Source organism: Lutra lutra, chromosome 6 (assembly GCF_902655055.1).
Source record: "Lutra lutra chromosome 6, mLutLut1.2, whole genome shotgun sequence".
NCBI classification, from domain to species: domain Eukaryota; kingdom Metazoa; phylum Chordata; class Mammalia; order Carnivora; family Mustelidae; genus Lutra; species Lutra lutra.
The window spans coordinates 44,281,825-44,296,100 of record NC_062283.1 but is presented as its reverse complement, the minus strand read 5'-3'; the positions used below and the strand labels follow the sequence as shown (position 1 = coordinate 44,296,100).

At 34.7% G+C, this 14,276-nt stretch overlaps 1 protein-coding gene across 1 annotated transcript in view; it reads right to left on the bottom strand.

The window, feature by feature from the left end:
* Nucleotides 1–14,276, bottom strand: part of EYS (eyes shut homolog) — a 1,828,849-nt gene that overhangs the window by 1,741,473 nt on the left and 73,100 nt on the right.

The following is a 14,276-nucleotide window of genomic DNA, read 5'->3' as shown; positions in this document are numbered from 1 at the left end:
CCAGATACTTCTTTGTTCCCAGTTGTTTTTAAATGAATTGCAACAATTAATTCATAAAACCAACTAGATATAGAAAAGATATGTCTGCCCATGATAACTACCATTTGATTCAGACTTAACAGATTACAAATTATTTTAAAATATATCATTGCTTTTGTACTTGAGTAAAGTTCTTAAGATTTTGGGCTCTATCCAGTTTTAAAATACTTAATATTATTTTCCAAGTATTTCATATTGAGGATTCTTACAAAGTATAGTAACACAAACTGTTAACCCAAACACAGTTAAGGGTAGCAATAGAGTGTGTATGTGTGTACATGTGTGCATGTGTAATCATGTTTGAAACACTCAGTATGTCTTTCAACACTGTACATGTTTGTTATATGAAGAAATGAAGGATAATTGGTCTTGAAAATGAAGAATAATTGGTTTTGACAATACCACTGGTAGTATTCTATAGTCTGTTTTTCATTATTATATCTTAAGAAGACTACAACTTGATTAACTTTTGAATTACCTAAGGGAAGTTGCAAAATCTTACACAGTTTGTATCCCCAACTCCATTGCAGTGACATAAATGCCTGCTACTTAATAAACCTTGATTCAGATAACATTAAAAATGACAGTGGTAAACAATTATGAGTAAGTCTATTAGTGGCATTCATTTTTGTAAAAGTACGTAAAAGCATATTTTAGCCCTCAAATATGTTGTACACAAGAAATTGATCTCCTATAGTGTTATTTTGGAAATATAACACAAGTGTCAAAATGCACACTGACCTCTCCCTTTTCTGAACTAATTATACTTATTAACACATAAAGGTAGATTGGGTAGTCATTTATATAATTAGAACCTGATCACAGTTTGCCAATATTTTATATATTGTTTTACATTTATATTTTCCTATTTTGTTATGTTTTGCACCTTAGTTTAGTTTGTTAGATTTATATATCTAGTTTAGTGTGTTTCATACGGGGTGTGTGCATGTGTAATTATATTATCCTTCTAATAGTAGGTATTTTTTGCCTCACTGGGAATTGACAAAATATTTGTTTCTAGCAAAGGGAATCCTCCATCCAGATCTTTACAAGAATTTGTTTTTTTTTTTTCAATCATTTTATTCTGTGTCACTCATTAACCTTCTCGATCTCATGCAAGAGCATAGTCAGCACTGACCCCATTGGAATCTGCTTCAAGTTCACATTTATGCAGAGTCATAACTGTATGTACTTCTTTCTTTAGCTTTAATACTGTGATCCTCAATTTGCTACTTTCTAGACCAAAATACCAAATGACATTGAGAACAACCTTGGCCCTATAAAAGTTGTCTGCTGCATCAAGTAGTAAATGGTCTACTTTTCTCTGCCACCATTGGAGTGAGGGATATGAGGCCATAACAGAGACTGTCTTAGCTTTAGGTAGGGAGTGAAAAATGTCAGAGTGAGTATTAAATCAAATTTTCCCATTCCTGAAGGAGGGGCTGGGAGTTGTTACTGTTTTCCATTTAACTCTTTCCTGGCTACATGTGTGGCCTTTGTTTGGAAATTGGATGTGCTTTGATATTGAACATTATATTTTATGGCAGTAGCTTATGCAAGTGATTTATTCACGAGGACATGTGAGTTCTTACATAAATTATTTTCTTAAAAATCATTTAACTTACATTCGCAGAATGTCAGTTTATAATGCATATTTTCCAATTTAAGAGTTACACTTGGTAGATAATTTTGGCTCAAATTATTTTCAGAGTAAAAGACCTTGTATATTCTGAGTAAAGATTTCATGTACTGCAAAATAGGAAAACAATCAAAACTTTTAAATGTGAAATGATCCAATTAGCTTAAGAAATTACACATGAAAAGGATCTAATTAGTTTAAGAAATTTAGTCTTGGGGCACCTGGGTGGCTCAGTGAGTTAAAGCCTCTGCCTTTGGCTCAGGTCATGATCCCAGGGTCCTGGGATTGAGCCCCACATCAGGCTCTCTTCTCAGCGGGGAGCCTGTTTTCCCCCTCTCTCTGTCTGCCTCTTTGCCTACTTGTGATCTGTCAAATAAATAAATAAAATCTTTAAAAAAAAAAAAAAGAAATTTCTGTCTTGGTGCCTCATTGAGAACCCCCCCCAAAAAACCAGCTAATATATGATTACCTTAACAAAATGTAATTTTTACATAATGTGGTTGGCCTTTGAACAACACAGTGGTTAAGAATACTGACCCCCCCCTCCACATAGTGGAAAATTCATGTTTAACTTTAGACTCCCCAAAATCTTAACTAATAGCCTACTTTTGCCTGGAAGCCTTACCAATAATATAATCAATTGATTAACACATATTTTATATATTATATGTAATATATACTGTAATCTTACAATAATGAAAGCTAAAGAAAAGAAAATGTTATTAAGACAATCATAAAAAAAGAGAAAATAAATTTATAGTGCTGTACTATATTTACAGAAAAAAATCTGCATATAAGCAGACCCATGCAGTTCGAAATTGTTTTGTTCAAGGGTCAACTGTACATTTTTCTAACTGAAGTATGTGTTTTCAGAAACCTTCTTTATAAGATAATTTAAAACAGATGATTATAGGCAAATTATTAATTTTTGCAAGTTGTATAAGAAAAATTATTGTTTTATTTAAAAGGTATTAAGGAGGCTGCTTAGACACTGAATCTAATTTTACCTGAGAAATTATAAGAAAAAATACTTTATTGGAAAAAAATTGGGATAGGGACTTCTCAGTACTTTTATATGCATTAGTTTTAAGAAAGTTGAAGATATTGGGAAGAAAAAAGTTGTCTCTAAGTATTAAAGTGTTGTTTAGTTGGAATATATGACTGGCTGTTAACAGGAATTGGGCATGCTAGTATATATTTCAAATTAGTATTTAGATAATAACCAAATGTTTTAAGTTTATTTCTTAAAAAATCATTTTACAGAATTTGATTTGATAGATGAAATCACACAGGAAGTATCTCAAGATTGAATAATTTTAAGAATATTAAAGTTTAGATAATTTTTAATCCATAAAGAAATCTAAGTAAATAAATGGGAGTGAACAGAAAGAGAATTTTCATAAATTGTTATAAAAGTTAATATTTTTTAAAAGGTATCCCAAGGTTATACATAAATATATGAATGAATATTTAGGTAATTATAAAATGAATTAACATTAGAGTTAGGTTCAGTCAAAAGCATCCTCTTATCAACCATCAACTATCCTATCTTGTCACCCACTCATCCCATCTACCCACACACAGTCATTCTAATGCTATTTACTAGTCCTATAAAAGAGAGCCATTTGCCATTTTCTCTCTGCCTTTGAGAAATGTACTGATCCTATGGTTAGAGAATTCTCTCTACTGCAAGTGTCCCACCCCTCCAACTGAAATAGCCCTCCCTGTCCTTATTGCAATACTCTTTCTGAAAAAAATACCCCCTTACCAAAGGGAGATTTGTTTACTTGACAATATTTATTACAAGTAATTTTTGAATATCCTTTTCGGTATTTTGTTTTTGGTTTTGCTTTTGGGTATTTTTCTGTGGAGGCTATTATATTATGTGAATATAATGGAATCCTCTTTTCTAGTACTTAGACATTATCCTATTTCTGTTTTCTCCCTTACTTCAGTAAAACTACTATTGTTTAGGGGCACCTGGGTGGCTCAGTGGGTTAAAGCCTCTGCCTTCGGCTCAGGTCATGATCTCAGGGTCCTGGGATGGAGCCCCGCATCGGGCTCTCTGCTCAGCGGGAAGCCTGCTTCCTCTCTCTCTCTCTCTCTGCCTACTTGTGATCTCTGTCTGTCAAATAAATAAATAAAATCTTAAAAAAAAAAAAAAAAACTACTATTGTTTAAAAAATAGCTCAGTCTGGTGTGGAAGGAGCTCTTCTGGGCAGAAATATGGATATCAAGCTAATAAAGTGTAGGTAAGAACTCTACCGGATGTTTTTAGGAATTGGGGTTTTGGAGAGAAAGGAAAGAATGCAGCAGGAAATTAGAATTTGAAGCAGAGGCTTCAAAAATACATTTGAAAGCAAAGGTGGTTAGAACTTTCCAGTAATGAACAAAGGACCTATGCACAAAAATGGGTAACTGTTAATTGTTTTTCTTTCTTAAGTAGAAACTATGTTTATGAAGCATTTCAGTGAAGTCTGATTCAGACAAATAATTCTGTTTGTGGGGCAGAATTAGGGAGAGAGGCATAGAAGGAAAGTGTAATCTCCTTTTACTCACTAGAGCCTATGTAGAAATCACAGATTTATACTGGGAAAGGAGAAAATAAACTGAAGAAATGCAGGGCCTCCTGGCAGTCACTGGCTGGGGTAAGGGCGGGGGGAGGCGCTAGTAGTAAATAGAAATATAAGGAAATTAAAATCTAATAGGAGAAACAAAATATTACTCAGGGAAAGTTACTACTATACAAGTAATTGTAGGGGAAGGAAAGCACTTTATCATTTTAGGTTCTTAGGTGAGATCTCTTTGTAATAAAAGACAGATTAACAAGATAAAAACAGAAGTTTATTGGCATGTATACCTTCTATATGCATGGGAAATACCCAGGAAAACTTAGTGTTATTCCCCAATAATGGTTCCGTGATTAAAGGAGCGCGACTGATATAAAGCGAAGGTCAAGCAAAGCTTTATTTCGCGCCAAGCATCAAGAATCTAACGGAAAGTTAGGGGACGCGCCTCTTACAAGAGAGGGCGACCCTTCTCTGTTTCACAGACTAGCTTTTAAGGGCAAAGGCCATGCGGTCGGGCCTGGCAACGCACAGGTGGCCAATGAGATTGTAACACACACAGGAAACTCCACAGTGATGCTAGGTGACCGAGTTACAGTTTACCCTAGTAGCCATTTGAACCAGCCTATTACACCTTGATTGGGATTGGCACCCAAAAGGTTCCCAAAGAGCGGCGTCCATACTCCTTGGTAACCAGGGAGACAGTATGCATCCCCCCACTGATCGGATGTCTCCACCTGGCCTGACCCACCTTTGTATCTGGGCTTTGTTACCTGAAGCTGGTTTCTGGAACTTGTCTCCAAGTAAATCCCCTGGGAGAAGGGGAGCAGGGACAGTTTCTAAATAGGTCCTTACACTTAGTAACTCCCCTCAATAGCCCAAGCCACTAGCCACTTAAATACTATCTCAGCTAAAGACAAAAGATGCCCTGGAACAGAGGCCAGTTATGGGAGGTTACCAAGGAAAACACTGATAAATTTCTAGAGATTTAGTTATCTTCCTAGTCCTGGTGATGAGGGAATAGGAGGCTGACTGAGGACAAAGCAAAAGCTAGCACCTTGCACCCCCTCTCCACCCGCTCCCTTCGGTAATATGTGTGACCCCTGACTGCCATAAAGGAGAAACAAATAGTTAACTTGCAGAGATCACAATCCTGCAGGACAGGACTCTCCCAACTACCTAGATGTTAATGGCTTGCCAAAAGACAGCACTGATCAAGCCTCAAGGCTTCTGGTATCCAGGCACCTTATAGGCCCTCTTTAGCATATGAAAGCTCCGTTGAAACCTCCCTTTCCTTCACCTTCCCCCAACCGCAGGGTACCTAGCCTGCCATCCCTCACAACCTGGGGCAGCAGCTCTTCCTGCCCACGGGTCCTGTCCCCGTGCTTTAATAAACCACCATTTTGCACCAAAGATGTCTCAAGAATTCTTTCTTGGTCATTGGCTCCAGACCTCACCCCACCGAACCTCACCTATGTTCTAGAACTTCATCACTGGTACAGCTAGGGAGACACCATTGCAAATGGATATTTCCCTAATAAATATATATATATGTCTCTTACAAAAGGGTAAATTCTTAGTTTACAGAATGCCCCCATTTGTTTTGTTTTGTTTTGTTTTAAATAATCAGCTCAAAATAATCCTTATACCAAAGAGGTATATTTTGGGGGGAGGTATATTTTATTCCTGTTAAAAAAGAAAACCACAGTCCCAAAATGAAGTCAATGATGCTATTTAGCCAAATTACCAAACCGGGGCTTACTATCAAAACAAATTGCCATTTCAATCCCCCCCATAAATGAGTCCTGAAGGTCAGTCAGGAATTTTCTGGTCAACACCAATGAAGTAACCTTCCATAGGGGCCCTCTCTAATCTCTGAAGGAAGATGAGGTAGAGGTGCATGGGTGCTTAGTTGGTTAAGCCTCCAACTCTTGATTTCAGCTCAGGTCATGATCTCAGGGTGGTGATTATCAAGCCCAGTGTGGGGCTCTGGGCTAAGCATGGAGCCTGATTAAGAATTTTTGCCCAACTCTTAAAAAACAAACAACAAAAAAAGGAAGATGAGGTAATTTACCCAATAAATTACCCCTAAAACTCCCTGCTCTTACCCCAAAGGAAGATAATCTTGCCTGAAATAACCTTTTACTTTGTTTGCTAATTATCCTGCCCTGTTTCTGCCTATAAAATCCTTTCATTTTATACAACTCTAGAGTTCCCCACTACTTGCTAGATGAGATGCTGCCTTATTCATGAATTAGTTAATAAAGCCAATTAGATCTTTAAAATTTACTGGGCTGAATGTGTGTTATTTAACACTTCTGTTCATTTCAAAGAGTGTAGATAAAGTAAAGGACTGAGTGGCTAATGACTAATTCTTTAACAAAGAATTTACTTAACAATAAAAAGTTTAATTTTTTTGTAGTTCTGAATTATTTTGTCTATAATATTTATATTTATATGATTTTATTAAAATTATTTTTTAATTTTAAAAGAAACTTATTTTATAAATAAGTTTATTTATAAATTATAAATTTATTTATATGTTTATTTATAAAAATAAAATAAATTTTATTTATTTTATAAATAAAAATATAAATACAAATATTTTATTACACATTTTATTACTATATATATGTGTGTGTGTGTGTGTGTGTGTGTATATATATATATATATATATATATATATATATGTAACACCATCAGGTAAATAATGTATAAGAATATTTAGAAAGTGCAAAAGTTACTAATTATTAACTTTTGTCTGTTATATTCCAAATAGGATGAGAAAATGTAAAGTCTATACTTTCAAGTGTGAAGATAAAATAAATGTACTTAATGATTAGTTTAGATAAGCAAATAATATCATACTTACTACCTAATCATTGATTCCATCTTAAAGAATCTCATATTCTCTATTGTATAGTATTCTTATTTTAAATTATAAAAATACTGTGTTATCCTCTATTAAGCTACAAAAATAATATTTGAAAAAATATTCTACAAATAACTAATGTAATATGATCACACCAAATTCAGAATTTACTGATAAAACCTACTTATAGAAAGAAATGAATTCCTTTCATCATTTGTGGCTCTCTACCATAGGTTCTATGTAGCTAATCTGAAGCTAAATTCTATAAACTTGTTTTATTGAATCATTATCAATTATGATATTTTCTGCAATTATTAACACTATGGGGATATGAAAAACTAGAACTAGTCAAAACTTTTAATGGAGTTAAGTCATTTTATAACAACCATAAACTCAGCACAGTACCTCTTGATAATTTTAATATTTAAGTTCTTACGGTGACAGGGAACTCTTCAGTGGAAGTCCAACAGCTCTACAATCTGTACCTCCGTCCCCAATCCATTTCCCAAAAAATGTAGTATCTAATTCCAGATACTTGGCTCTACCTCTTGTCCATGATTCCACTCCTGCCAATTTGGACATGATTCAAATCTACGCTTTTCCACATGAATCCCACTTTAATTTTCTGTAGCTGCTATATAGTACAGGATTTCTTGAATATTAAACCAACTCTATGCAGCTCTGCCTCAGAATCTTGCTCTGGACATAAATAAACAGCTGATCCTCTTAAATCCTGCTCAAAGACATATACAGTTTAATGCCTGAGGAAGGACAGGCTCTTGATGTTCTGTAGCAGATATTCTTGAACTAATAGACCTTAAAATAATAATCTGGGCCTAATGATGTTGTAAGAGGGGAGGTATTAACTGAATCTGGTTCAGAGAAGTAAAGCCACATCACAAATTGCCATGGAGAGAGCTAGAGATCCTGAGAGTTTCCATTATAAAATATTTTAAAATATTTTTACTTTGTTGTGCTCTCTATATAACAAACAGTAACCTCAGATCCAGTCTGGCCCCCTGTATGTTTTGGCAAATAAAGTTTTATCAGAGTACATACTTGCTTCACTTATATACTATAGTCTGTGGCTGCTTTTGTGACAAAGGCAGAGTTGAGTTGTTCTTTTTTTATTATTATTATTTTGTTTATTTTTATTGAGTTGTTCTTATAGACACCTTATCTACCTTATTCCCAGGGCCATTTTCATGAGCATGTGACCACAGCAGTCTGCCACTCAGGGTCCACACACAGGAAGGCCTGCATTTGAAGTTTGATTCTGTGTAATCACAGTCTTGAAATTCTTGAAAAATTTGTCTTTGAATTATTGTTTTGTGGAGTCTGTTGGTGTCTCAGAGAAGGGCAAGGTGGTGACCTTACAGCCTAGGCTGCAGTGCTACAATGCATTTGGTAGGTGACTAGGCAGGGGCTTCTAACCCATCCCATCCAGGTATAGAGAACTTATAGCCTTGGGTTTGAAGTCTCAGGGGATCACACTTTTATATCAGTTGGGAGTGGAGGGTCTTTAGGTCGGGAAAATCATTTCCTCACCTCTAGCAGAGGACCAATATTTTCATTTTTCACTAAGCCCTACAAATTATGTAGCTGGACCTGTTTTTTTCCTAGACTGTCAAAAATACAGATCTGACTCTCAGCGACCTCTTCCTGATCAGGAATAACCTCAGACAAAAGTGGATTCAGATTCCAGACCTAACCTCTATCCGCTTATCTTCCACAGCATCTCAAACTTATGCTACTTTTCTACTTTCTGTTGTCTTTCAAAAGATTGCTTTTATATTTTGGGGAACTTTTTCAGTGGCCCTAAGTAAAAGGGCCCTAACATTGTGAAAAGTAAAATTCTATTAAGTATAAATTTAAGAATTTACATCGTTCTTTTAATTAAGTCATTAAAACATTTTGACAACTGATTTCTTTTCAAATCATCTAATAATTACACTTCATATAAAAGAAAAATTGCCTTGATGATTCATATTACCTTAAATAATTTTAATTGCAATTTTCTTTTTAAACCTTATGTGAAGTATCAATGTAGTAGGTAACATTTAAAGGTCTGCAGACTTTCTCATATATCCAAAATAAAAACATACACACAGATGATTTTGAAGAAATAGTCTGAAATTTTAAATTCATTAATCACATGCAGACCCATTCTGACATCTCAATTTATTTAACACTCTAGAGGTGTTGGATAGAATCTAGGAGATTGTTAAATGTCATATAAATTGGAACTTAGGGGTTCTTTCTCATAAGGGGTTCAAGCATTTTTTTTCTAATTTAAATTATTCCCAAACTGCAATAACTAATATAATTATCTCTTGTATCTTACCTAATGTTGAAAATAAAAGCAGTAACCAAAATTGCTGAGCATGTATATTCATAAGATACAGAATAGCCAGGATGTCTGAGCTACAAATTTAAAAGAGACAAAGGCCTCTCAATTGTAAGGTGTTTATTTAAGGAAATGAAGCCAGATATTGAGGAAGCTGCAGTAATAAAAACATTTCCACATTTTTTTGTTTGTTTTAAACAAAGAATTAACTCAAACCAGCCCTTTGGCTTGAGAAGTGTAGTAACATAATTAGAATCTCATCTGAATTTGTATAATGCAAGTGATGACAGATAAATTCACTGTTTTTTTTTTTTTTAAGACTTTATTTATTTATTTGACAGACAGAGATCACAAGTAGGCAGAGAGGCGGGGGGGGGGGGGGGGGGGGAGCAGGCTCCCCGCCGAGCAGAGAGCCGGATGTGGGGCTTGATCTCAGGACCCTGGGATCATGACCTGAGCGGAAGGCAGAGGCTTTAACCCGCTGAGCCACCCAGGCGCCCCAAATTCACTGTTTTTAAGGTTCTATGCCCACAGCTCTACTGAAGACATTCTGACAGGAATCACTAGAAAAATATAAAATCATTCCTATACTCCTACATTCCCCAAATGATTACTTGATAGGTATTTTTTACTAAATGAATTCATCTGAAACAATATATACATAGTATGAAAGGGACTCAGTAATCAGAAACAGTTTAGAAATGTCACTGTAGGCAATAAAAAGCAAGAGAAATATATTTCTTTGAGGTGCTTTTCATGGGATACTAGATAGATCATAATGTTTTGCTCTATGAAGAGAAACTTTAAAATAGTACAGAATCATGAAAGCTAAGTGATGAATGGAAGCGTATCTAAAACAAGAATTTGGACTAGACTCATGTCAGTATTTTTGTTTAGAATAAGGCCAGAGATTTCAATATTTTATATCTTGAAATGATACTAAACTGTTTTGAAAAATCACATTAATGGAAACATGGTTTACCTCTAAGTTTTTGTAGCATTTGATTGATAAAAATGCACCTATTTCTTCATTAATTAGATTATGCATTAAAAATCTTGCTTTTTTTTAGAATTTTATTTTTATTTTATTTTTTAAGATTTTATTTATTTGACAGACAGAGATCACAGTAGGCAGAAAGGCAGGCAGAGAGAGAGGCTGGAAGCAGGCTCCCCACTGTGCAGAGAGCCTGATGTGGGGCTCCATCCCAGGACTCTGAGATCATGACCGGAGCGGAAGGTAGAGGCCTTAACCCACTGAGCCACCCAGGCACCCCTAGAAATCTTGCTTTTAAAAGCAAATTAAACAAAACAAAAATCTCTCAAATGCTTTGTAATCAGTATTTATGAGTTAATAATGATGAATTATGTACAGTTGACTTCTGTCAATGGATTAGCTCAGGTGATATTCTCTGCCTTTGAAAAACCGATAATGTCCAAATCTCAAACTGATTTTTATACTTAGTTTATACAAAAAACATATAAGTTAATCAAAATACATAAACCTTTGAAAAATATATGTTGATGGAAAGGTACCTACCCTTTTCTTCCAAAGAGTATTCAGTAAAATCTTTGTCCTCGAACTAGGAATTATTTTACCATATCTTTACCATTGCATTTTTGAATGTGCAATTCAACAATCCCTTTCCCAAACTTACATCCTCTTAACTGCATTTATTTCTCAGCCTACCTAAAATCAGCCAAGATACGCCGCCTTTCCTTTGGGGATCCTTCCCTAACTCATCTTGTTTGGGTGAATGCCTTTCTTCCACACTCCATTACAATTCCACACCTTTGCCACATGATGTCATGTATTCCTACTTGTCCATCTATCTTCCTGAAAAATTACTGTGTTCTTTTCATCTTCTCTGACCTCTTCACCATATTATCTCTGGGACTTAACTCAGTACCTGACCTGGCCTATTGGTATTTCTCAATTAGCTGCTGAACAAATGTATGAAATTCCTAGTTAAAATAGCAATCTCCTACCTAAGAGATTATGAAGTGGGTAAGAGTTGACTGTTATCTAATTTATAAAATGGTATAAAGGCTAAATACAGAAAGCAATATAAGCTGGAAAGAAACAGAAGACTTTAACTGGCTGTGATCAATTAATTGTAAACACCACTGCACTCGGACCAGCCGAAACAGAAGACTTTAAAGACAACTCAAGAAGCACTATAATCAAACTTGGAAATATTCCAGTTTTGTCAAGTGTCAGTCCTGATCTTGGCAAATATGTCATATTAAACCTCTCTAATTTACACACTTATGCATTAATATGTTGTTTTCCATTTCTGCTTGGTTATAAAAATACTGATTTTCATTTCTAACTTTGCAAAAAGCAAAATGAAACAAAACAAAAAAAGATTAAGTTCAAATTGCATCTAGTGTAATTATATTCCAAAGACAGGTACAAAGCAAATTTCAGAGCACTAGCCCAAGATAGTCATCAGACAATAGAATTTGATGGTTATAGTCACTATCAATCAAAAGTAATAAAAGTAATTTCTGACTGAATAGTAAAATTTATGTTTTCATTATCTTTATGGTACACCTAAAATGACCATGAAATAAACTAATTCATTTTACTTTATGGAATAAACTGAATTTATTTCACACACCATCACTAGCAATTCCACTTTAATAGATTTATAAATTGCTAAATAACATTCCTGAAAATGTATTCAGAAATAAATTTACCACCTAAGGTTTTATTTCTTCTCTTATCTTGCCATGCCATTATTGCTTAAATGTTTTGTTGTCTGTTTATTTTGTAAAAGTCTTTAATAATATATTAATTTATATCAATTAACAATATATTTCCCATTCTCATAATTAACTAAGAAACAAATGATGTTTATATATTTAATTTTCACTTTAGTTAAAATTACATATGCTATTTTTATTAAAAGGACCTACATTGTAATTTAAAGTAGTTAACCTTTGAACCTGTGAATATCTACAGAAGCTGTTCAAATAGTTCCCATTTGATCTCAAAATATTAATATTATATTGTTGTCTTGCCAACTTTTATTAAATTAATAACTATTTCATATTTTTTGTAATTAGTTTGTGTAAAATATTTTTAATTGAGAAAATCTCTATATTGCAATATTATAATAAAATAGCTATAATAAAATAAAAATAACTATAGTAAAATAAAGTTTCTGAAAAAAATCTTAGTAATATTAATCTCTATGGCATTATACATTTCAATACTATCAAAATTTCCTTTTACTATCTAATTTTTTAAAAGATTTTATTTATTTGACAGAGAGATACACAGCGAGAGAGGGAACACAAGTAGGGGGAGTGGGAGAGGGAGAAGCAGGCTTCCCGCGGAGCAGGGAGCCAGATGTGGGTCTCCATGCCCGGCTCCATGCAGGGCTGGATGTGGGGCTGGAAGTGGGGCTGGATGCGGGGCTTGATCCCAGTACCCCAGGATCATGACCTGAGCCGCAGACACTTAATAGACTGAGCCACCCAGGTGCTCCACTATCTCTCTAGTTTTATCAGGTATTTCTTAACCTACTTTGGCAAAAATCACTTGAGGCTACTGATATTTTGATCTTTTATATTCTTGCTCTATTTTTATATGAATTCTGTATAACAATAAATGTAAATCTTTAGAGTATTTTAAATTTGTGTCTAATATCACATATGCTTAATTAAGAAATTGGGAAGATGATTTGGATAATGAAAACAAAATAGAAACAGTATTTTTTAGTACTATATATTACCCATATGTGCTATCAATAAAGGCCATATATCTGTCTTCTATACACCAAGACCTGTTTTGGAATCAGTCCTAAGAGAGTTTAGTTGCTAAAAGTATACAGATAGAACTATGGACTCTGAGAAGCAAACTGAGGGTTTTGGAAGGGAGGGGGAGGGGGGATGGGTGAGCCTGCTGGTGTGTATTAAGGAGGGCATGTATTGCATGGAGCACTCACTGGGTGTGGCGCATAAACAATGAATCTTGGAACACTGGGGGGAAAAAAAAAAGAACAGGTCTCATTATGATGAATGGTGGTAAGGTCCCCAAGTAATTTATAACAAGATTAAATCCAGATTTAGCACAAAGAATGGGACTGAAAGAGATTATCTTTCTATTTGACCACAAGATGCACTGGCCAGTCATTCTGTTTTGAAAATCCATCATGCTGGCCTATGTTTGAAGAACAGATGGAAGATAATTCTAGAGATGTCAAATCTAGGTTAGACTATTACTGTGTTTTGCTCCATAATTCTAGAAAAGTCACAATTTCCCTATACCAAATTCTCCTTCTGTATAGTTAAGGATCTTCCAATTCTACAAACGTCATAATTCTTCAAAATCTGTTAAGGAACATCAAAAGCTAATACTAAACAAAGTCCAGAATACTTGAAATAGAGTAAAGGGGAAAGGAGTAATAAATAAAAAACCCGGGCATTAAAACAATCTTTTCCCTTTCCAGCCACTCCAAAGATTTTCCACTGAACTACTGGGTCACATTTTCTATGGATATGAAAATGAAGGCCATGTTTTCACTCCAGGACTAGGCCGTAAGGCATTTTGTGTACATAGTTTTTCACCTCTGCACGTTAATATTTAATTTTCAGACAGAGGAATAACTCAATCACATTTTACTATTGACCAAACAAATCAGTGTTATGGTTTTAGTATGTTTTTAAGATTTATTTATTTATTTATTTGAAAGAGAGAGAGAGAGAGCACAAGCAGGAAGGGCAGAGAGAGAGGGAGAGCTGGAGAGCAGACTCCTCACTAAAGGAGGAGCCCAACTCAGGGCTCACTCCCAGGATACCAAGATA